The sequence below is a fragment of the Taeniopygia guttata genome, chromosome 7, assembly GCF_048771995.1.
Source record: "Taeniopygia guttata chromosome 7, bTaeGut7.mat, whole genome shotgun sequence".
In the NCBI taxonomy this organism is placed as follows: Eukaryota; Metazoa; Chordata; class Aves; order Passeriformes; family Estrildidae; genus Taeniopygia; species Taeniopygia guttata.
Window position 1 is genome coordinate 36451003 of NC_133032.1, and position 21634 is coordinate 36472636.

General features: G+C 41.7%; 1 long non-coding RNA gene across 3 annotated transcripts in view; it reads right to left on the bottom strand.

Annotated features, from left to right (window-relative positions):
* Positions 1 to 21634, bottom strand: part of LOC121470278 (uncharacterized) — a 96849-nt gene that overhangs the window by 46877 nt on the left and 28338 nt on the right. The window lies entirely within an intron of this gene.

Genomic DNA, 21634 nt, shown 5'->3' on the forward strand with positions numbered 1-21634 from the left:
GCTTAAAGGGACTTCAAAGTAAATTTATCACATGTAGAGAAGCTTATAGGAATTCATAACTTATACTGCTTTCCTCAAGAAGATGCCTCATCCTCATAACTTGAAGATTTTTGCAGCTCCTGCTTTGGTGGTGGAGCCTATTCTTTCACTCTGAAATGTCTTTTAAAATGATTATTTGACTGAATGCTCTTTCCTGGTGGGAAGACCATCATGCCATAGGTCAGAACCTAACTCAGAGAAACTGAAAAAATAGACACTGTTCTTCTCATGTGTAGCTAAAATCTAGATTTCCAAGAAATATATATAGGACATTTTTTAAGATTATTTTCACTGTTTGTTCTTAAGACTTTCAGTCACTTATCTTTTCCAGTAGGATAAAAGTTCAAACAGGAATTATAAAAATTTTACCCTAAATCTGTTTGTGAGACTTACCCTGAGAGTGAACATAGGCTAAAATAAAATGCAAACAGCTATTAAAGAGATTCTTGCAGGGAATTCTCAGACTTATTCATTAGGAAAGGCCACGAGAACTAAGAAAGCAGTCAAACTTGTTCAGAACCCATCTTGACCAACAGAGAAGAGAGAAATCCAGAAAACGAGGCAGCAAATTTAGTATGACATGAAAAAATGTCTGTAAGAAGCTATTTTTGGGACGTTCTTTATGCTTCTCAAAGGAATTCACTTACACACAGCCCAGTTGCAGCTGCGTAAATGCCCGGTGGCTGGAGGCTCACTTGGTCGATTCGAAAACATGATATTATGAGACAAAATAATCACTGCTGGCAGCACAGCAGCTGAGGACAGGCACATTGTGCCTCGTAAGGCCCCGCTGTGCCTTCCCCAGATGCCGTGTCCATGGCGATGCGACCCCGGCCGCGGCGATCCCGCGGCGTGGAGTGACCCGTGAGGATGGAGAGCGGCTCTCGCTCGGCTCAGGCTGACAACCAGGACCCTCCAAGCCTCTCCGTGCCCACTCACTTCCAACATGATTCATGTGGATGTTGTTTCCAAGGTTTCCATGGCGAATATATGTCTACATATTTCAGGGGTTTTTTAATAATAATGACTTGGATCTTCCATCTAAGAACCCTCCTCGATCTGCGCGTTTCCATTTAAATTCAACTGTTAGTTGAATTCAACTGTTAGATGTTGGTTTTTTTTTAAAAGAAAATAAAAAGAGAAGAGATCGACATGAAAGTAAGTCTTGGTGGGGTTATTTTTACAGTGACTCAGCAGTGCACTGGACAAAATGTCTCATCGGCATTCCAGCAACTCTCTGATGGACATTGGGTATATTTGGAGTTTGTAGGTGCTAGCGTTTGTTTGCAAAAGGAATTTAAAAAAAACAAAACTAGTTTTCCCCAATATGCCATCCAAAAACCACTAATGAGGCCATCAGACATTCCTTCCATGCGTGACTGCTTCAGATGATAAAGTCTCTCCAGAACGAGAAGGGATTCAAAAGGCAGATTCACTGGGAAGGCTTCTGTAACGCTGTTTACTTAGGATAAATGAGGACACGTTCCCAAAGTTCCTTGGTTATCACACACAAATTACACTGAAAACTGGCTTTGCCTCCATGGCCCTCTTGCTGCTTCCAGAAAATTTCCAGGCCTGAAGTTGTTTTGCTCCATGACACACCAAGCTATTAGACATGGACCAAAATTAGAACTGAACTCCTGGTGGTGTCTGGAGCATGTGTTGCACAACTGCCACTCAGTGGAATTGCCCTCACTCCCCAACCCTTAGAAATGGAAAGCTTCCCACCGAACCAAAGGGGTTTACGGCAGAGCCTTGAAAGTGGGAAGCGACTGTGGTTAATAAAACCCAAGGTCATTGTCTATTCCATCCCACAGAGCTCCAGCTGTCAAAGAAAGCTGCTGCCACCCCTGTGGGGCATCCCACAGGCTGCCACCCCATGCACATGTCTGCAGCACGTGCCATGGGCTGGAGGCAGCTCCGTTTCCATGATGCTGAAACAAACTGGGATGTGGGGAGCGCACACACACACTCCAATGTTTTGTCGCTTTCCTGGGCTCAAGCAGCTGCAGTTGAACACATCATTCTTTCCCTTGTCTGAGAAACATTTACTTCTTGTTACAAAAGGTTTGGGGATGGCTTACTGTGTAATAGCTTAGATGACTGAAAACAAATTTAAATATAAGAAATGTGCTGGCTTATTTTTTGTGTGCTGTAAATACTCTTAGAAACGGCATGGGGCCTTATTAAGTTTGAATCTCAGGTCTTTCAACTTCCTCGAGAAAAGAGAACAAATGGTAAAAGCATGAGGAAGTAAGTAACCTCTATGATTTCCCACTTCAGTTCAAGCCCAGAGATTTTTGTCAGTGGTTATTACAGTCATATTTCTTTAACACCTTTAAAAAAGAAACAGCAAGAAAAAGGTTTCAAAGAGAGAGGTTGCACCAGCTACGGAAAGTTCTGATTTCTCCAAACATGTGGAAACCCACTGGGCAAGGAAGATCTGGGCTTCCTGCAGATCCTATTGCCAGTTCTCCACAACGGAGAACTTTTGATTATTTTCCAAACTTGTATTGAAATCAACTGGGTTAGTCACTTTAAAAAGAGAAAGAGACCCCTCTGTGCTGCTCTGTAACCCTTCAGTCTTTTGTTGAGTTTGGGCTATTATGCACTCTTTTTGAAAGAAGCTGAATTGTATAAATATGTACCCAAACATTAGTAGAAAAGCTGTAGCAGGACAATAGAGAGGTAACTATTGCTATTTATTTATTTATGCATTCACCGCTGTTCCAGCATGATGATGTTGTCATTGTAACAACTGTTTCCCATATTTGAAAGGGGAAATTGATAAATCCCCTAAGAATCTAAAATGCATTTATGCTTGGAAACTATGCTCAGAGGGTTATTTCCATGGGGTTTTCCTTTAGACGAGGGTTTGATATGATTATTTTTCACACAATGTATTGTTCCAGCTATTTATCAAATTATGCTCCTTTCACTTGATATTTTACTTCAGGTAAATATATTTAAAATACAAACCTGTGACTGCTATCACCATGAGCCATTTGGAGTGTACCCACACAGTATTTTGCAATGAATAATGACCTGTTCTGTTGTTTTCATAGGTTTGAGCCTATCTAGACCCATAAAACCAACTAAAGCATGGAGAATAAGGATACCTCTATGCTTACCTCCCAAAAAACTCAGTTCCATAGCTAAATTTCTAAGATACCAAGCCATTTGTTCTGCCAAATGTGTGTAAATCCTTTGGTGACTCTGTGTACTTGGAGGTCTGTGGGTGGACAGGTTTGATGTTGCCCATCCTGAGGTTCTGCTAGGGTGAGGATTTACAGGATCCTTGAAATAATGATGGGGACTGCTGTTATAATTTAAATATTGAACAGATAAATATGTACATCTCAGTTCAGTTGCATAAATCTGTTCATTTTAGCCATGCTTGTTTCACATGAAGAGAAAGTTTGGTTTTTTCACATAAAGTGGAAGGTTTTTTGTTTGTTCCTGAGGAAGAGCAGGGCGCAAAGAAGCTTTGGGGTTGGTCAAACACTGAGAAATAGGGCTGGGAACATGATCAGCCATGAATAACCAACTGATAAAATGATTCACTGCTATGCACAGGTGCCTAACATTTGCTGTGTGGGAACACAGGGTGGTGACTGGGTTGCTCATCATGCCACTGTGTCTTAATATGGAAAACTTTCCTGGCTTAATGTTGAGACTGTGTTATCCCCTAATTTTTCATGATGCGCCATCTCATTTTGGAAACTGCTATCCAATAAATGAGTAAGCAAAACCAACTGTCCGTGAGCAATAATGTGCCCTTAAGGAAGATCAAAAAATGCTGATCAGGAAACTAAATATTGTTTTTCTAGGGAATACTCCCAGGTCGTGTACAGAGGTAGCTTTTTGGCTCATAACAAGAGGAAAGAAAAAAGGGAGATGTGATGGTCCTCCATAAAATGCCAGATGATTGGGAATGCCCACTGAAAACCACAGCAGAAAATACTACACGGGATAAGGGTTAAAGCATGGCCACAAATGCTTGAAATAGAGCAGAAAAGGGGTTCTGGGAGCCTGGGAATGTTGCAACTCCCACCATCACATTAAAGGACTGCAGCTCCCACTGCTCTCTGCATCACTTGGGATTTCAAGTGCTGCAAACACCAGATGCACTCCTTAAAACTGACTTCATCCCAGTGCCAAATGGACCCATTTCTCCTTGCTCAAGCAAGTTTTGGTGTGCCCCTCACACAGCACAGCCTGCTACTTCCTCCTCCGAGCGCACAGCCGGCGCCTCCGTGCTGAGATTTGTGCCTCCAGCTCTGCCTCTCTGCTCATGTGTCCACTCTCCCAGACTGACAGCCTTGGAGACAGAGTTCATTTCTAGTCCAAAACCAGGTAGGCAACTTAAAATTAAAAAAATAAAATAAAGACAGCATTTGCCACTCATGGTCATGGATGAAAATTGTTGATGTAGGGGCCAAATTCTGGTCTTGGTTACACTGTTTAGATTTGGGAATAAATCAGCTGAATCCAGCATGACTCAGAGCAGAATTTGGCTCTAAATATTTTAACTGCAGCATGAGTTTGCTGTCTACATGACTGAATCGCCTTGAGAAAATCAGTGCCTCCTCTTTGTCTTTGCCAGTGGGGCCGCAGTGATCCTTGTGTTTATTTAAGGAGCACGGCGGCGTTCATGCCTCACCTCCTGCATCTGCACACGGAGCCTCTCACCTTCCCTTTCACCTCAGCTGCTTTGCATACAGGAGCATTTAACTCTTTTAACAACCAGTGCCAGCATTCAAACCTCATGTTTTATTTCTGTGGGTTTCCCACTCTCTGGAGGGCTAATTATAAATGTTCTCCAGGAGAACGGGGAGTCTACGCGGACACGAGGCAGCGCAACTCCATCAGAGGCCCCAACCGCGGCTGGCGACAGCTTAATAGCAACAAATAGATCTGGGTGTCCTTCACAAGGACCTTTCCCCCAGCTGCTTCAGGTTTATCTCTGGGTCTGCCCTGGCAGGAAACAGGTGCTTTTCTATTAACAGGCACCAGGCAGCCAGGCAAGACGGAGGTGCGGCACTGTACAAAAACAGGTGGTCTCCAGTCGAACAGTTTATAAACAATAACTAATCACTCAAGACCTGTAGCAGCTCCTAATGAGGACTATAATTACAAGCCAGGTGGCTGTAGTTAGAGGAATACATTGTTTTTAAACAGGTTACTTGACTCAACAGCAGTTTTACGGGAGGCAGGATTGTCTCCAACATATGTTCCCTCTGCCACCCGTTTTCCTTTTTTTTTTTTCTCTCTCCCTGTGTGTGTACATAGGGATTCCTGATCCAGTATAAAACTCTGGGTTCTGTCACTTACGATTCCAGAGGCCTGCAATTGCTCTGGCTGAATCCTGAGTGCTTATGTCAGGGGTAATTTTTTTTAAAAAAAAAATCAGCATAAACAATTTAGCCATTTTTCAGATTGACGGCAAGGAAAATAGTATGTTTATATTTATAGTTTAAAGTGTCATTTTTCATGTTAAAACATTAGAGCAATGGTAGGGCTGTTGCTGTGTCAGGTGCACAACAGAGACAGAAGTTGAAAATTGCTGAAGGACCAACCACATCCTCAAAGATTGTTTCTTTATATTAATTTTGATTGGTCAACAATCCCTTCTCCTAAAATATTTATTAACACTAAAAAACTTTAATTACTTATTAAAAGCTCCATTTTGCCCAGATTTTGACTCAAGATATTGGATGCTGCAGGGATAACATTCTCAATACCAAGCCAAGATTTACCATTCCACTAAAAATTCATGCAAATATTTTCAAGTCACCACCCTCACAGGGAAGAATATCATCCTAATATCTATTCCATACCTGCTCTCTGTTTAAAGCCCTTTCAACTTGTCCTACCATTTGTGAACTCAGCTCCTCTACAGCTCTAAAATTTCCAGTTCTATCAAAACCTGTGGCGAGATCAGAGCAGCACCACATGAAATCACCTCTGAAATCATTCTTACCCCCTGTTTATTTTGTAATAAAAAAGGAAATCATACAAAGGAGACTACATTAAGGCTCCAGGCTAATTCACTTATGTCATTACAGCATCAAGGTTGATCTTGAAGCTTGATTTGAAATGACAGGCTGAACTTAAGCACTTTCTTAAGTGATTTGCTGGATCAGAGCATACGTGTTATGATATGGCAAATCATTACACAATTGCATGTTAATTTCCACAGGGCTTTCAGGTCTGTGTAATTAACACAGTTTCTACATGTAGAGCTTCTGCCTCACGTGTTGCAGTATCCCTTACCTTGATCATTATGAGATTTGTAAAAAAACCCCAGCTACGCTGAAAGTTGTCTTGATTTGGGCATTAAATGTATAGCAGTTTTTCAATCTTAATTTTTACTATACTTCAGCATTGTTGGTCAATAAAACAATATGATCAATCACAAGGATATGACACAGAAGATTATAATTTTGTGGATGCAACAGTGACACACTGAATAATTTTATAGTCAATAATAGATTTGGATAGTACCATATAGTAAAGGTTTTTTGTGAAAGAAAACACATGAGAGGACTAAATTATTCTCGATATTCCCAATTTAGAGTCTACTCAAGCATATTTTCATATGATATTGATATCTAGTTCCTACAATGATTACTGGTTTCTAAAGATAAGCTGAGGGACAGGTAATTACTATTTGATGGCAATGATGGCAACACCACAATAAAATACTTTCAGAGTCTGGAAATATAATGGTGAAGAGTTGTTTGAAGTTTTATGCTTTATTTTTAAATAGACTATTTCTAATCCTTACCCTCTTGCTCACCCTCTGGGAAATTCACAGTTTTGGTTTGGGCTCGTTATAAAAAGCAGGAGATAAATGTGGCCCTCAACATTTTTTGGCTGATGCTGGAAGACACAGCATCAATTTGTAAGGCTGCTCTCAGGGCTGCAATGAGCTCCACGGGTTCTGGTTTTGGAGAGATTTTGTGTTTTCTTCTGACTGCACACAAAGGTCAAAGCCCAGGTTAAGGAATGCATCTTATAATTTCATTTTAGCTCATTTTGACACCTTCTTTCTACTGCTTCACATTTCCTCAGGACAATGGCATTGTTTAGTGGAAAATAACACTTAATATCACCATGCCTCAAAAAGGCCTTTTTGGTTTATTTCCTGAAGTTCAGAGATTCACACTGGGAGGTTTTTCCACGCTCAGAAAGGCAAAGTGTGAGACTGAGCTAGACAATCTCCAGAGGTCCATTCTCCCAACTTCTCCACGATGTGTGTGAAGTCTGGCAATCAGGAGTTCTCATAATGATGCAAAGAATGGGGACTCTCCCACCCATATCTGAATCATTAAAGTTGGAAAAGACCTCCAAGACCCCTGAGTCCAACCATCAACCCATCACCACCACCACGTTCACCACTAAACCGTGTCCTCAAGTGCCACAGCCACACATTTTTGACTCATTCAGAGGGATTCTGAGGTTCTGTCCCAGTCATTGTTATTTTTCCCCTCATGCTGACACACAGTGAGAGATGAGTGGCTCCTAAATGTTCATCTGTGCTCCCTTTCCTGCAATGTGTGCACCCAGTCAGGGAGTGCTGGATAACGCTCTGCTTCTATGAATTGTAAATGCAGGAAGGGCAAATTTGCTGTCTCTGGATTTTTGGATGGGGGTTGAGATGGATTAATTATATGTCAAGAGGGACTTGAGCAATAACAAGCGACTTTATGACTGTCTTTACCACTTGGTGGAAAGGTTACATTTAAAAATTGGCTTTACTGCACTGGATTTTAGGTTAAGTTCAAAATGCAGCTTCCGCTGTTAGAACTGAAGGGTCATATAAAATTCATTGCAATAGAATATTTATAAGTATCTGGGATATTTGTAGGAAACACAATAATGGTAGAATCAGAGCTCACAGATAGAAGGGGGAATTGTTAAATGGCAAATAAAAGCTCCATTTTCCCAGCACTTAACCCTACATATAATAATAATTATTACAAATCTGAGCAATGATTAAATTTCATTCTGAACCCCGGTTAAACGTATGTGAATGGAAAATGATTTTTGTGCTAATAACTCGTGTGCTGTGAGCACTCAGAGCAGGATTGATGTGCATGCACATCACACATCTCCCAGAGCCAGCGAGGTGCAGGTATTCCTGCAGGAGCTTTGGGATTGCCATGCCTCACTTCCCAAGCCTGGGGAGGGGTAAAGTCCTGTTTGTTTACAGCCTCTCCTTCCTAATCACATAATTACAGCTCTGAAGGCAGATATCTGACAAAAGTGAGCAAGGTGAGGGCGCAGCATCTTTTGTCGCAGCTGTTATCTCATCACCCTCTTCTCCAGCGAGATGCTGGGGGTGTGTTTGTGCAGGGCTATCATTTACCTCGCTGGCGTGTGCCACCACAATTATCCCCCTGAAATACAAAACTAAAGTGGCTGCTGCAGAAACAGAGGCCGCTGGAAGGGAGGGGAACTGAGCAGCCCTAATTAGCGTTAAGTACCTGTAATCCTCAGAGATTCCACCTAGCGATAAAAGCCAGGGAAAGTCCCTCAGGTAGGAGCAAAAAGAGCCCAGCCAGGCTGGCGGTGGATCAGGTGTTGCGTGTCAGCTCCGCTGAATGAATGCAGCCTATTGATCCAGAAGTTCTCTGTATTTTCTACCACAAATTGAATTTAAATTGCTTACATGAAGAAGACATCTGGCAGGTTAAGGTTTACCTGCTTCATGTTTTGAAATAATTTTCTCCACCAGCAAATAGGTAGGCAAGAGCTCTTTTGGAAATAAACCAAGCAAAGCTTTTCAAGAGATACAGACGTTGAAGCAGAAAGTTGTCAGATGAGAAATATGTTTCAGATTATTAAAATAATAAAGCAAGAGAATTTTTACAGATTAAGTACCTGCACTGTGCCTTCATTCCTGATGAATAAAATACCTCCTCACCTTACAAAATAATACAAAAAAGTCTACCCCTCACTGAAAGACTCTCTTTTATTTGGTGGAGAGATTAGGATGGGGTTTGGATTTAGAGGTTAGTTGAGGGTTTGGATTTTTTGTTGTTGTTGCTTGTTTGTTTGTCCAAATCAAATAAATTTACTACTCTATTGGCACGTGATTATAATTTTTTTTGATGTTTTATACCAGACAGTAATTTTAGGATCCCTGCCAATGGCAGGGGAGTTAGAATGAGATAATCTTTAAGGTTTCTTCCAACCCAAATCATTCTGTGATTCTATAAAATGCTTACTGGAGGCTGTTGTATAGAACAAAATAATTTTTTGAACATTTTCTGAGGGGTTTATCCATCCATGAGGTGGTCATTTGAATACAGGACGTGGTCACCCATGCCTCTTTCTCCAGCCACGAAGGTTCTGAATCACCTTAATCTCTCATCCAACCAAAGATGTGACTTTAAAGTTCTTTTTCCAATCCCACAGAGTTACACCAACCTTTTTTCCATATGTTGGAGTTTTAAGTGTTTGGGGAAGAGTGAAAACTCACCAAGACAACCTGGGATCTCCAGGCCTCTGAATCAGGGTTCTGAATTGAACAAGTGTGTTCTACACTGACAAATTAATATAATACTAATATCAGTAAGAGCTCTGTGTGTGCACTCAAACAAAAAAGCCACTTTAGATACTGGAAGAAAAAGAAAAGGATGGGGGAAAAACACCTTCCAAATAACAAGAGGCATGGGAGAAAAAATTCAAAAATGTTATTATGTTAAAAGTTACTCACTAACTTTTAAAAAAAATTGGTTTTACCTATTTAGCCTGGTGAATCCTGGCCACAGCTCGTACATCAGCCTGTTTGCCTCCCTCACAAGGCACCTAAGCTGCTGTTTGGACAACATCCATTTGATAATGAAGCAAGATGCAGGCTAGACAGCTGCTTTTTTCTCACTCATTTCACTCTGTTATTGGTTAACTTAGTGGAAAAATGTAAATTTTCCAGGGACTTAAGGTTGGAGGTATCCCAGCCAAGGTAGATATGTGCTTGACTTGAGGTCTAATTTAACTCCTGTGTCGTATCGACCCGCCTGGCCCACCAGGGAGCCTCAGAGCCCTCCTTTGCCAAAGGTAGACAATGGGATAAAAGTAAAGTGTAATAAATGCCCCTGTCCAGTCCCATGTCGATATCCAGCTGCTTTTTTCCCCCCTCCTTTTTTGCTGTTTTGAGTGCATCAGTATTTCACGTTTATTGTAGTGTGATGAAACACCTTTCAGAATGGCCAGAGGGACACTCAGCAGTAGGCATTTAGGCAGTACAAATTGGAGTGAACAGGAGGACAGTTAGCAGGGAATATTTCTGAGGTCAAAGCGAGCTGGATTTGGAGCTGAATCAGCTAAAAGCAGAGTTGAGAGCTACAGCACCTACTGCAAAGTAAATATAGATTACATTCCTTTAGACAAATTGATCTGCTGGAGGATGATAGGTCTCCCAGAAAAAGAGGTTGCTACAAAAGAATTAAATATTTTATGCTGACATACATACAAAGAACCCTTAAAAACAGCAGCCAGAGAGAGTCTGTCCCAGATTCTCACAGGAATCCTCTACAGTGCTCTGCAAGATTTAAGGGTTCAGAACCTGGCACATCCCTGGGGATGCTGACTTGTGCTCTGTAAACAAAGCCCTAAGATTTAGCTGCTCATCTGAGCAACAGCTCTCACTCAGGCAAGTGGAAAAATCATGAAATCATTGGGAAGTTCAGTGGGAAGGAGCCTCAGGAAGTCCCTGGTGTGACCCTCTGCCCAGCCAGGTCAGCTCTGGGGTCTCACCTGATCCTCCAAGGATGAGGGTGGTACAGTCAAGAAGGGTGAAAGAACATCCAGCTCAACAAATCTGTCCTCAATACTGTTAACTCCAGAAAAAAAACCAAACAAACATAAAAAACCCAACAAAACAAAACAAAAAACCAGAACCTTGGATATGAAACTGTAGCAGTTTGTCAAGAACAACTTTTAGATTTCTTAAAGAAGGTACTAAATTCTTGGAAAAGGTAATGGAATAAATGACACCGTGAGAGCTTTCCTCTCTCTCCACTGACCCTAGAAGTGATCTTTTTTCTCCTGAAAAAATGTAACCATTCTGTGCATAACTGCTTCTAATCAGTAAACTATTCCTCAAGGAATAGAAAATTGAACTATTCTCTCAAGGAACAGAGAATTGTAACCATCAATAAAGGTGCCATCATCTAACGTTTGAAACAAATAACTTAAAATCAGGTTATTCCACAAGATCAATGTGAACGTATACACAAGGGTCCAGAAAAACACCCAAAGAAAAATAGTTAAAGAGATATAAATTATTAAGCTCAAATTAGGAGTGTCATTAACATATTAGTAAAAATTCTTTGGAAATGTTTGTAAATATTTTTGAATTCTTCCAGAGATTATTCTAGGCCAAGGGAACACTGAAGGCACAAAGGAGACAACTTGAACTCAGGGCTCTTCTCAAAGCTGAAGAGCTCAATGCCCTTCTGCTGGCTGTCCTTGCAAGCAGAGACCTTCTCCCTGCACAGTGAACACACCTTTCCCCAGCCACTACCCTGATCCACATCTGGAATAAATCAGAGTCTGACTAAACAAAAACAAGCCGCATTTACAGGTGAGTTCCTCCCAGAACACCTTTTCAGTCCCTAAATCGTATAAATGAGATCAATCATGTACTACAAGGATGTGCAAGGCTATGAGAGTGGTGGCACCAGCGCTGTGGATGATTTTTTTTCCAAGGAGGATGCCCAGGACCTTACAGGGGCTGGGATTTCAGCAGCACACAGGCAAGGCTAATGGATTTGCACGCTCAGCACTCCTCTGCCAACAAGCTGACTTTTAATATGGGAAATAGATCCCTGCTCAGGATGGAGCAGTCCTGGGCAACATCAGGGGTCCAGGCATCAATGCTTGTTTTTTGTATTTTTTTGTCAAACAGGAGCTGTTTTGGAGGCAAGTCCACAATGGAGGGTAATGTTATAGAAGGCTGGATTCAGCTGGAACTCATACCTATTTATTGCAGCTTAAACCTACTCACACACTGTCTTTTGACAATCAGTGGCAAAACTAGGCTTGATTGTCTGCAAGTAAGAGAAAAATCACCAGAAGAGGAGAGCTTAGCTTTATATATAGTCCATTTGTTGGTTGTTTTCTATGAAAACCTCCTTTAGATTTCTCCATTTCGTTCTGAGTACGCTGAGTTTTGAAGGGTAGGGAACTTTGTGATTGCAATACATTTTCCCATCTAAAAGCCATCAGTAAAGTGAATGGGGCTGCTCTCCTAAGTGCTTAATGCCTGATGTAAGAGTTGCATGATCTAGTCCAGAAGTAACACAGTTACCTCAATTACTGCAGTCCCACAAGGCTGTTCACAGCGGTACTTAGGAAATGTTGTAGGCTCAGCCTCTGGTATTAGAAACTCCTCAGGGCAGCATGACTACACACAGCATCTCATCAGGACTTAACAAACAAGTCCTGGATGAGACACTAGCCTTTTTTTTACTTTTTTTTTTTCTGCTAGGCTCTTATTTATTTATTTCTTTGCATCCAGGAACGAGCCCAGCGTTTATAACGCAGCGGCGAAGCGCGGTCTCACCACAGCGCTCTCCTAAAGCAGCGCGGCACAGCGAGATGCCCTCTGTACTTTTTGTGCTTTTTTACATTGTTATCAGGGAAAGATACGTCTTGCCATTTCCCAGGGGGTTCCCCGGGACAGTGTCTCAGTGTGAAAGGGCACCATGGGGCTGCCTGGGACAGTTTTCTTTCAATAAGGTTTTTTTTTTTGGGCTGTTTTTTGTTTCTATTGTAACCACTCTGCTCTGCTGCTTCACTGATTTCCCAGCTGTTCTTCTGCGGTGTCTGAAGTTGAACGCAGAAAATCTGTAGCTGAACTGCTCAGAAACAAGCAGCTGATCATGGCAAGCATGAGAAAACCATGAATACATCTTTCTCTCTCGACATAAAGCTCTGGCTCTCCGCTGCGCGCTCCAGCACAGCGCGCAGAAATCTCTCTGCAAGGTACCAGCTGGGGCATAATCAGACCTCGAGCATCCCTCTTCAGAGCTGCAAAAAGCTCGAGGTTCCCAGCACAAAAACTTGGTTTATTTCATTGTTAGCTACACCCACGTGAGGCTTGCCCAGGTGTGGTTTAGGCAGGACCCTGGTGGAAGGAGTTAATTGTCCCCGGAGCATTGAGCTTTCCCTGACAGTGCATGACTCTCACTCTGCTACACCAGGGAATTACAAGATTGAAGGCCCTTCCAATTGTTTATCTTTTTTTCTGTGGAATGCCCCAGAAGGCATTATTTCTTGTATGACTTCACATGGGGAAAAACCAAGCAAACGAAGAAGAAACGTCTTTCCAATGACAGTTGACAATTCATCTGCAATGTGTTGTGCTCGCTTAAAAAGTCATTTTTTAAAATGTGTTGTAAAAATACATTCTTCTGATAAAATAATTCTGCAGGAATGTGGAATGTGTTTTGAAAGTTAAAGTAGCATCATAAATAGAATGGATTTAAAGTATCTAGAAAAGTCATTTTTCCCAAGGTGAAGGACTTTCTACTCTTCCTGACAGGACTCTATAGCCCACTTTAGGTAATTTTCTTTCAGATTATCCCAGTAAACCCACAGAAATCAGTAAAAATGTTTTTACAATCCAGAGTTCATCAGATTTTTTCTGCAACAGGAGGAGGAGTAGCAAGAGGAACATTTGAAAAAACAGAAGCATAATGTCTGACTACTTTCATAATCAACCCTCTTGATTTCTTCATTTGAAATACTTTAAACCTGAAATGCCATTCAAATACAATTGTAAAAAGAATGATAAAAATATTAACATTTGAAATATGTGGTGACAACTTATTTAATGTGAAACAGGGTTTTAGTTCATGAAAATGTCTTCAGAATAATTCCTATTTACTTGGTTCAAATTCTTCTTTTTTACAAGACAGACTAAGAAATGGAACAGCTTTCCACCTGACTCCATTTCAATTTATTTTAATTTTATTTAATTAAGTGAATGCAGTAAACTATGTGTGCTTCACCCTGTCTGAAAACAGTGTCAGATACAATGCAATTCTTGAAGAGATGTGTAAAGTTATTACTTCACTTTTATGCAGTCATGTTTCGGAGTACGTGATCCATCAAATCTCTGCCCAGATTGATTTTATTGACTTTGAGATTATTTTTTATATTTCCTTTATATTACCTGGATTTTTCTTTATGTGTTTGGAACGTTATAATTTCCAGGTGCACTTCCCATTATCCAAACACTTTTCCTCCAAGCAAGAAAATCTATATCCTGTTTTATCATCCCTATGGGTGATAGGTACTGCCTCCTCATCTCCTGATGGGAGATTTTTGTGCCACGTGGTTCAACCTGCTTTGATTCAGAGACACCAAAGCGTTTCCCAGATGGGTCCTGCTGCAGCTCAAGGTGTGACTGCTCCTGCCTACCCTACAGAACAGAAAAGTGAAGCTCAGAGAATCCCAACAACATCCCTGAAGGATCCACAATGACAGATCTAAGCAGCACAGCCCTTCCCTTCCAGCCTCCAGCTCCATTAGCAGGTTGCTTTTACTACTTTATAACCACTCAAACCCACTAGTACCACGAAAAACAGTGAAAACAAGGCTCCACCACTTTTTGGGAAGATTAGAACCACAGTTTCAGCGTTTCCCAGCAGGTACTAAGAACAACCATTGCTTCAGTCTCCATTTTTATTGCTCTAGGCAATGGAAACTGTAGTTTCTATATTTAATGTATTGAAACTGCCTGGTCTCCAAGGTAGCAGGGGTATCTTGTATACACTGCTAGAATGCATTTCAGGCTCAATCACTTTGAAAGCCTGGATAATAGAGGAGCACTTGTACTTTGGATAACAAAGTTATTTCCTTTAACATCAACAAGCTGCTCAGCTAGTAACTGCATCAGGCATTGATTTTGTGAGCCCGTTTGTGAGCACTGGGGGGGCCTTTTCACCGATAAAACGAAAAAATTTGCAGATCATTCTTCACGTGCATTATTTCCCAGAGCAGAGCTGACAGGAGAAGCTGTATCCATTTCAGCATGGATGTTTGGAATGTCAGTGGAACATCTGCAGGACCTGCCCTGGATCTGTCGGCTTCACCCTCCCTGTTCTAAGACAGATTGAAGCCTGAACTTACATCTCCAGCCAAATTTAGTACCTGGTTCCTATTGGGGCTGTAAAAGTGCAATCACTTCCCAGACTTGCTGCTTAGATCCCAGACTAATGGTTTGAACATGCAACTGGATTCAGATGTGGGCTCCTTCCTGCTAGGCTCAGGTTCATGTATTTCAGCAGGCCAAATATCTGCCTGTTTACTCATTTGTCATTACAAAGTGCTAAATTAAAAGTATCAGGAGCTACCAGTTATATACTCCCTGGCTATATTTTACTTTTTTCTTGTAAGAAAGTCTCGATCTACATTTTTTCATTTTTTTCCTTGAATCATGTGCTTCCTCTGAATAGCAGCAGCCCCACAGTGCCCAGCACATTCCCCCTCCCAGCCCTCACCATCCAGCTCCTGCTATCAGTAATGGGAGCTGGGCATGTCCATGGAAATGAAAGCAGATCCCTCGGTGGAAACTTTTTTGACAGAAGTGTTCACAACAACTTTTCAAAAAAAAAAAAAAAAAAAAAAGAGAACCCACGTCTCGTTTATTTTCCCTTTTCTTCCTCCCAGCTTTCTGTCAGTCATCAATCGAACAGGAGACAACTCATTTCATTTCTGTGACACACAATGATGGACTTGTGTTACAACCCTGACTTATTTTGAGAACTTCAATTTCTCAAGCTGAAAGCCTGAATGTCCCATGCTTGGAAGGGCTATTGATCTGATGTAGATGGACAGCTCAAGAGGAACTGATACATTCCTTACAGCAATTTTTTTCTGACCACTACATAATGTAGACTTTCTGCTTGTTTGTTGACATCTAAAAACTTTGATCCTGTGATTTAACTGATACTTTTCTGCTGCTTCTACTCAATAGTTCCCTGTGCTATTTGATGTAGGAGTTAGTTATTATCCACTACCTGGAATAGGAAAGCTGGTGCATTGTGATAAAATGTGCAAATTCACGAGGCAGCAGGAACCTCTAAATGCACATCACAATGGTACAGCTGCAGATGTGGGACATTTCCCTGTCCTGATCCTTCCTGGGGCCTTTCAGCAGATGTAAAGTCACCTTGGAACAGGGTTGGAGCCTCAGTCCCAGCTGGGACAGGAAGGACCAGCCCTTGCAAGCAGTACTGACCACCATGTGTCCAGCCCAGATGGAAAAAACTCGACATCAACAGTTTAATTAAAACATAATCAAATACGTTTTTGCTTCAAAGCAAGATAAATACCACAGATCCATATCCCTTCCCTTATTTATTTCCTTTTCTTCATTTACCTCAGCTTTCCTACACTTCCCCTGTGTTGACAGCAGCTACCTGGGGATGTCACCACGGTGGGGATGTCACCACGGTGGGGATGTCACCACAGTGGCAGAGCCCCAGCACCACAGTCCTGTCTGTCTGCAGGTCACAGGAAACAATTCATTCCACCCTTAATGATTTATGTAATTTCTTTGGACTCATTCCTGGCTTAGGGGGTTTTCTGCTTTTTCTATTACAGCTTAGAGAAGCAAACCAAATTCTTTCAGGGGCAGCTCCTCAGCCAAGGTAGCTCTTTGTGACAGAATTAGTCTGTGTTAATGCCAGCCCAGAATCAACCCCAGATTTTCATTATTATTGCCTTTAAAGGAGGGTCTCCTCCTCCTCCTCCTGGACTAATTTAGAGCAATGAAAATTAAACTGCATCTCATCTAATAGTCAAAAAGATCTGCAGAAATTGTCCTCGTTTAAATACCAATTCAACACTTTTCTGTCACAGCAGGGTAGTGCATCTATGTTTTTTTGTTCTAAAAGCCAAATACTATTCAAACAAAAGAGTCACTTCCACATTAATTAAATAAAAGAAAAAAAAAAAGGAAAAAAATCAAAAAGCCACGCAATGAAAACCTAAAAAGAAAATTAAAGCATCTTTTGAGAACGTAGATTGTGCAACTAAAGCACGATGTGGTCTTAGACCTTTACTTTGTGTACAGAGTCAGACTTTATTCTTTGATTTGGTGCATAGGATCACAGCTTATTATGACTATAATGGTTATAATTTTGTTGACATTTGAACAAAATAAGGAAGGAGTGAGGAATAGAGGTAAATGAGGGTGCTGCAGAAAAGGCTTTTGTGATTCAGCTGATGGGAAGAGAATGTCAGCATGAGAAAGTTCTTAAAAAAAACCTAAATGGCTTGTCCCATCCCAAAATCTCTCTGTGTTGGCATTGGGCTGTTTGTATGAGCTAAATTTATAGTAAATTAAGAAGAAAGAATTTTGGGCTCTTGGAGTATTGAGGACAATCAATCATCATTGCAGCAGTTTAAGACTGATGGGGTCAGGTTCTTTCTGGTTTAACCCTTGGATGCAGCAGATCCCATTCCTCCCCTCTGCCTGGTCCTGAATCCCTGTGCAAGGTGGGACATCCCAAAATAGTCACCCATTTAGGTGCCCCTTCCTGGGCTGAGACCATTTATCATCAAAAACCAACCCAGTGAATTAAGAAAGGCTTTGGAAAGCTGATTCAGTTCCATCTTTTTAAACCTTTTTCACAGTGTGACCTATATTTAAATCTCTCTCTCTTTTTTTCCCATCACCAGACCACCACCTCATGCACAAAATCCCACATAGGATCTGTCACTGGCACCTCAGAGGAGTAAAATATTTGCAGGGAGTTCAGTATTTTCCTATTAATAACTCCTTCCCCCTCCTGCTGGAAGATACCAGGGGCTCGGGTCAAGGCAGATTTCTGATTCCAGTCTTGGAAATTCAGGAACATCCAATATGTGCTGTGAGCAGCCACTTCCCAGCATGGAAAATCCTTTTTCCCTGGTGAGAGGCAGCAACACTCCCAGCGTTTCCCCTTGGAAGCCCTTTTCCCTTCTCCTTCCCACCCATCACTTGTTATCCTGGATCTCCAAGGTGGCAGGGGGTGAAGGGAACCTTGGCAAGGCTCCACTTCTGACAGCCTCTGTGAAGCCATCCCTCCACAATATGGAAAACTAATAATAATGAAAAAAAAAATTATAAAAAAAGAAGGAAATAAAAAGGTGGAAATTCCTGGTTAAAGGCTCTGCCTGTACAAAAAGCATAACAGCTTGTGTGAACTGCAGCACGATGACTGCTGCTGTTAATGCTTCCAATGACATCAGTGTTTCCCAAATTACAGAGTGCAAGGGGCTGCCTAGGGAAGCTGAAGAAGCTGAAGGTAGTGAAGGTTTTAAAGGATGTCAGAAGCAAAAGATGTTTCTTTAGATAGTCTCCTTTATTTCCCTAATTCTTTTCTCAGTTTTGGGGTTTTTTGGAAACATCAGTGCAGCAATACCCAGATAATTAAAACATCAGACCCACCTGAGATCCCTGAGTAACTTTGCTGTCACCATTCCTGGTCACATACCCCCTGCACTGCTACTTTTGTGTGCCCATTATATCTCCCAGCTTTCAACCAGAGTGATTTTTGAAGTAAATATTGAGCGATGGGGCCCAGAAAGCTTTCCTAAAATACAGATGCATCACAGCTATTGCATTTTCACTCTGCCCCTCACAGAAACACAAGATTTCTGTTTCAGAAATCCAGGCTGTTCACTGCCTGGGCACTGAAAGGGTTTTTTCTTCCCTTCATGCTGGAGGAAGACTCTCAAGCTGCTTTTCCAGGTGTTGGAATAGTGCAGAGCACTTGAACCATGCTCATGGATGGTGGCCATCTAACTCACATGGCCAAGATTGTGTTTTCCTTTTTGGCAGAACTTTTGTTCCAGGTGGAATAGTCTTTCATCCACATGAAGGAAATTCTTGCTTGTCTCACTCTCAGGTAATGGTCTATAACCATCCAGCTGGAGTGAAATATAGAACCTATATGGATATATATGCATATATACACAAATATATATTTGTGTATATATGCATATATATCCATATATGCATATATACATATATATATATGTATATATATATGTATATATGTATATATATATATATACATATATATATATACACAAATATATATTATATATACATATACATGTATATATATATGTATATATATATATATATATATACACAAATATATATTTGTATGTACAATCTTTTTCATGCATTGCTCACACTGATGCTACATTCTAAGCTAATTTGATTAAAAATAACATATAAGGGCATTTTTTTTTCCTGTCCTGTCAATGCCAGAAAGCCCTGGAGTAGCTGCACTTTTACAACGCAGACGCTCCAGACCAGGTTCCAGCTGTCGGAATTTTATGTCCTTGAGATACTTCTGGAAACTTCTGGAATAACAAAGTGTCATACATGTCCCTGCCAGTACACGAGATCAGCACATGAGATCAGACCTGCAGATGTTGCCTCCACATCCACCCACTGGCATCTCATTATCAGTTTGGTTGGGATCCTCCACCCATTCCCAGCCAAGCAGGAAGTCAGGAGCTGTAATTTGTGAGAATGAGCTGTATAGCAACCATTTATCTGCAAAACAAACCTCTGCTGGCAAAAGCTTTGGAGGCAAATGAGAATCTTATGAAGGTTTTGTGTCCTGGCACAAACAGGTAATGAGTGGGGAATGCTGTGATTAATCAGTTCCGTGAGCAGTGGGACTTGGAGGTGGAGGAAGGGACAAGGATTAGCACTGAACACACAAAAAACTGCTTTAATTGGCTGGAAAAGACATTGGTCAAGGATTGCATTTGATGATCTTGGAGATCTGTCCCCACCTTAATGATTCCATGGTCCTGTTCTATGATTGCTGTGGGGGAGGAACATCACAGACCAATGCACTTGACTTCCTTCACCCCATTTCTTGTTCAGAAGGGAATATTTTCCTCCCAGGAAAAAGAGCTATGCCATGCTGGGAGGGAGGCAGAGGATGGTCCACCTCTTCCTCCATCCTCAGGGACAGCAATGCCAGACATCCAGGGCCTTCAACTAGGAAGGAGATCCCTTGATATCCCAGGTCACCAAAGGATTCCCAGCAGCAATTTCATTTCTACCCATTGAGGGTGGCAGCCCTTATCAGCACCATGCACAGCACACGAAGTTACACAGAAGGAAACAAGCCTGGGGGGAAGGAGTGAGTCAGGATCCGTGCTGCATGGTTAATTAATTACTCAGATAATAAATCCAGGAAGAAGGTGTGCTTGGACTCCTTGTCATGCAGGCTGCTGCTCTGGCAACTGGGGAGAGACATCTGCTCAGCCCAGCCCCGCGCTGTCGGTGTGGATGATCACACCTTTCTAATGAGCATCTGAAACTCTTCCCAAGCAGGAAAATCAGCCTGGCTGCAGCCCCCTCTGAGGGCTTTGGTATCAAGAGGTGGAACAGCTCAGAGGTGGGGTCAGTGATGCTGAGAGCTGCGAGGAGCTGGAGCAGAAGGTAAATCCAGCTCCATCATCCCCTCAGCCCTGACCTCCCCAAAGCAGGAAGGACAGGAATTTGCCTGTCATGTTTTTCCTCCTTCCCTGTAATTATGATTCCTCGCTTAAGTTTCCAGTCTTTAATTGGATTGGAAACTTACAGTCACAGTACAGGGGAGAGAAAATAAAAAAAAAATCCCATCTCCTCTGCCTGACTCAAGCGTCTGTTTTCATTTACTACTCCAGGCTTCTGAGTTACTTTGTTAACTCAACAAAAATAAGGATTTCTTGAATTAAAGAGATGTTCTGCCCTTGCTGGCTGCTCTGCCTCTCCGTGAGCATAGCGAGGTGCCCAGGGCTGCCTCTGCAGGGGAGTTTGGCCCGGGTAGCTCCATGTAGGAGGTGATATAAATAGATAAAAAACCTCACTCACAGAACACAAACTTATTGCTACACATACCTTCCTCACTGGCACACGATGTAATGCAAGCTTTGTGGCTCTTTCTTGCCAGAGAGGCCCACTCACAAGTTTTCTGTTGAGCACAGCTATTAATGTCACACTTTTGTTCCCAGGGAAAAAAAAAAAAAAGTGCCACTACAGAGAAAACTGCTCAAGTTTCTATTGCACAACACTCCAATTCCAGTGAATGCTGTGCTTGTTTAATCAAGTTCTACAGTGCATTTAAGCAAACCACGGAGGGTTAAACATGGGTTTTATCACACCTGCCTCCCCCTGGCAGGGGCAGAGTTAGAACATTCTTAATGATGGAGCCCACTCTTGCCTGAAGTTCAAAATCCATTCACCTGATGGTAATTAAGGAGGCCAATTTAGCTTAAATCCCCATCTAAAAGGTGGAGAAGGGGTCAGGAATCAGTTTGCACAGAGGAGCACAGAGCGACCCTGGGCAGTTCTACTTCGAAAGGTTTTGAAGTGCATCAGTGATGCAAAGCTGAATTCAGAAAAACGCAGCCTGGGACTGCTGTGCTGTGTGCAGCTCTTTGCAGAATTCCAGGTCAGATGTAGACAATTGAAGTTTAAATTAATAATAATAGCAGGCTTCCATTTTAACCACAGAATCTTTCTCTCTCTTTTTTTTTTTTTTTTTTTTGTTTTTTTCTCAGTAAGCCCTGA